This window comes from Pan paniscus, chromosome 17 (genome assembly GCF_029289425.2).
Source record: "Pan paniscus chromosome 17, NHGRI_mPanPan1-v2.0_pri, whole genome shotgun sequence".
Lineage (NCBI taxonomy): Eukaryota > Metazoa > Chordata > Mammalia > Primates > Hominidae > Pan > Pan paniscus.
The window spans coordinates 1,282,288-1,286,069 of record NC_073266.2 but is presented as its reverse complement, the minus strand read 5'-3'; the positions used below and the strand labels follow the sequence as shown (position 1 = coordinate 1,286,069).

General features: G+C 63.3%; 1 pseudogene; it reads right to left on the bottom strand.

Moving 5' to 3' along the window:
- Window positions 1-202: 202 nt before the first annotated feature.
- LOC129395918 (tektin-4-like) lies at window positions 203-3,667 on the bottom strand (annotated as a pseudogene).
- Window positions 3,668-3,782: the final 115 nt, after the last annotated feature.

Genomic DNA, 3,782 nt, shown 5'->3' with positions numbered 1-3,782 from the left:
CCTCCCGGGTGGTCAATGCTCCCCAGACCACGTCCTGCCTCCATCATCCCCACAGCTCCTCCTGCTCAGTCATGGGGGTTGCAACACCCTGCGATCATACCCAGTGTCACCTGGTTTTACATAGGTTTACGGAGAGGTGACACTTGCTTCTGGGGTCCTTTGGGATAAGTGGGACTGAGGAGAAAGGTGTTGAGGGCCCAGGTCAGGTGATGAGAGGGGGCACAGTGGTGGGCAGGAGCGGGAGCCATCTTCGGGGTTGAGGGTGCCCCATTTTGTGCAGGTGGTGCTGCAGCTTGTGCCACGCGTCCTCCAGCTCCTCACAGCGGCACCCGAAGGCCAGGTTCACGGCCTCACACTGGAGTCCCAGGTCCTCGGAGGTTTCGCGAAGGATGCAGTCCACCAGCACCGACAGGTTGGCCGAGTCCTGGCGCTCGCGCTGGGCGCGGCACAGATTGTCCTGCGTGAACTTGGTCCAGGTCTCCGGGGTGGAGGCGCTGCGGGGTGGGAGACAGCCAGGGGAGGGTCGGGAGGCTCCGCCAAATGCTGGGGGCCCTGCCACGCCCCCATTCCCTGTCTGTGCCCCATGCTCCTGGAGGAACTGCATGGACTCCAATGCACCCCGTGCAGACCCACGAAGCCCAGTCCCCCAAGCTGCCTGCCTCCGAGTGCCCCCCGCCCACAACTCCCCTGAGTCCTCCCACACCCTACCCACCCCGGGCACTTAGTCCCCTCCTGCCCCCGCAACCCCGTTCCCAGCACCGCTGCCCCCGAGGCCCCCTCTGCAGCACCTCCGTCCCCCGCAGCCCCCCTTCCCTAGTACCCAGCGCCCGCGTCCGCTTCTCGCACCCAGGAGTTTGCCGCGCTCAAGTGTGCGGTGGTCGCGCTCCCTCTGCTGGCCTTGGGTGGAAATGCAATCCTGCCAGCGCCTGGGGCTGACCCCACCCCACCCTGTCCTGTCTACGGGCAACCAGGCTGTGCACGCGCTGGGCACTTGAGGAGGTCTTGCTCGCTTACTCATGCCAGGGGCAGACAGTTGCCCAAGTGCCCTCGGGGGCGAGGGCCTCTGGGCCAGGCTGGGGGAAGGAGCCCCGCTGGGGCCCCCAGGCAGAGGGAGGTGAGACCACAGCCAGGGCAAGCGCGGGGCAGAGCTGGCCCCCCCCCCCACTTGGAAGGTGGTGGAGTGCCTGATGAGCCTACACCTCGGTGCTCTGGCTGTGGTGGCGCCCGCAGGTCTTGTCGAGGTTGTAGGCCTCCACCTTGTCCGACCAGTGCATCTTGCAGATCTCCGTGTGCTCCCGGTTCAGTCTGGGGCGGGGTGGAACAGGGCATTGGTGTGTGGCCAGGGAGGGCCCCGCTGGGGACCCTCCATGCTGCAGGCTAGGCCTTCATGCCCGCTTCAGGAGGGAGCTCTGGGCCGGCTGTCCTCGTGCTCAGCAGTGACCAAGAGCTGCCGCCCCTGCTGGGAGGCTGCAGATCAGTTGTGGCACTGGGCTTTGGCCACTCAAACTCAGGCTGGGCCGGAAACTCCCCCACCCAGCCCTGTGCTCCCACTGTGACCTGGGACAGCCCCTGCCGGCTCTGAGCTTCAGGGTCCTGTCGTTCAATGCCTTGCCCCAGGACCAGCCGTGGGTGGGGTCAGGAGTCATCCCTTGGGCAGCCCTCGACCCACCGGATCTGGTTCACTGCTTGCACGATGGCTCTCTTCAGCAGCTCCTGAATGTTCCGGATGAGCTCAGCTTCCTGAGGGAGGAGACGCCCTGAGCACCAGAGCCTGTCCTTGGTGAGGATCCCAGGAGGCCCAGCTGCTGCAGGCCTAGGTCAACACCTGAGCAACCAGAAGGAGTTGAATGCCGGGCCTGAGCTCTGACTGTGCAAGTTCTGCTCTCTCACTGGGTTTATCTTGGGCTTTTGGGCACTCTCCTTGGTGCGTTGTAAGTGGGGTGTTTTCCTCCAGGGCCTTCTATGGGCTGCTGGGAAGGTCCCTCAGCGGCAGTTCCCACGCCCCAGGCCTCAAGAGTCATCACTGCTGCTCACTCACTGCACCCAGGAACGTTGGCCTGCCTCTGGCCTCTGGACAGCCCCTGAGGACCCTAACTCTGGGGGCCCAGATGCCCGCCCAGGCTGCCCCTCAGGGTTCTGTGTTGGGAAAGACCATCCTCACACCAAGAACAGGAGGAAGACCCTGTGTTTCTTCTTACTGCCTGGCCCGTTTAATTTTCTGTGTGTAGGAACAAGCCTTTTTTCCCTGTGATTGGGGTCTTTGCCTGGACCACCAGCTACCTCCTTGTGTGCCAGGGCCCGAGTCCTGCACCCCTCTGTCCCTGGGTTTTCCTCTTCCTGCACTGTCAGTGTCTCCGTCACTTCGCAGGCACCCTTGTTGCAGGCAGAGGGTTTGTGGGAGCTGCAGCAGTTCTTGAGGCACTGAGAGGGTGCAGGGGGATAGGCCTGCAGAAGGGGAAGGGAGGGAGGAGGGAAGGCATGAGGGGAGGGAGGGACTCAAGGGTTCTTGCCTGAGTTTGGGGTTATGGCAGGAGACCAGCTGCCTCCACCCCACATCTTTCACAAATGTCTACAGGCCTTTAGTGGTTCTCATGGAGGCCCCAGGCTCTGAGAGCTCAGGGAATTCTCCAGAGCCAGCATCAGGGCCAGGACTGAGTTACTCTCTCACCCTATGGGGTTGCCCCATAGACAAGCTGGGCTGGATTGGGAAGTTACAGGTGACATGGAGAAGGGGACCTGTGGGTGCAGATCTTCGTGTCCCCGGCTCTGTATAGGATGAATGGGAGCAGTAGATCCCAGCCTATCCCACCCTACCTGTCCACACCCGCAGTGCTGGCCCAGACCTGGGTTTCCACCTCGGGAGCAACTGTCCCAACCAGGGAGCATCTCTGGGGAGCCCAGGGTCAGGATGACTATGCCAGGACTCAAAGGGATTGGAGGACGAGAGGAGAAACAGCTGCTTGGAAGTCAGGGGCCTTCTGGGGCAAAACTGCCTCCTGTCACTAAGGGGCCAGATTTCGGGACTCAGGGGTCTCACGCACAGAGGGCTGGTCTCCCGTGTGCTTGCAGCAGCCACGTGGCTTGTCCACATGAACTGCCGGGGGCTCCTCCTCTCTGTGCCCACAAATCCTGGCCACCCAAGGCTGCTGGCACCTTCAGCAGCTCCGTCTCCACATGGTCACGCACGAGGTTGGCGTGCTGGTGGTGCTGGCTGCACTGCATGTTGTCAGTGGCGATGGAGAAGGGCACCTCCATGGCATCCAGGGCGCGCTCCAGCCGTTTCTTCTGGGCCAGCAGCAGGTCGGTCTCCGCAGCCAGCGCCTCCACCTCGGGCTGCAGCTCCGACTTCCAGCTGTGCGTGTCCTGCAGTCGCTCGCCCACTCTGCACGTGGAGTCTTGCTGTGTCGGCTGCGTCAGCGCCTGGGTCTCTGCGGCCAGCTGATGGCTCTCATGCCCCTGCAGCTCCCGCTCTGCTGGTTGCAGTCGGCAAAGGCCTGGTGGTAGCGAGCATAGCAGTTCTGGAACCACACCTCCAGCCGGCAGTGGCCAGGCCGGAGGACGTGTAGGCGCCCGTGTTGCGGGCCACGTCATACTCTTTGCAGGGCAGCTCGCAGGGCGGCACTTTCTGTGGGGCCGGCTCTGGTAGGAGCACATCCGTCTGCACCATGGTGTCTGCCGCTCACCAGGACCAGGGGAGTGAGGAGTGTGTGTGGTCAGCTTGCTGCGGTCAGCCCAGTGCAGTCATCGGTCGGCTCCAACGGCTCAGTCCCAGAGCAGGACGC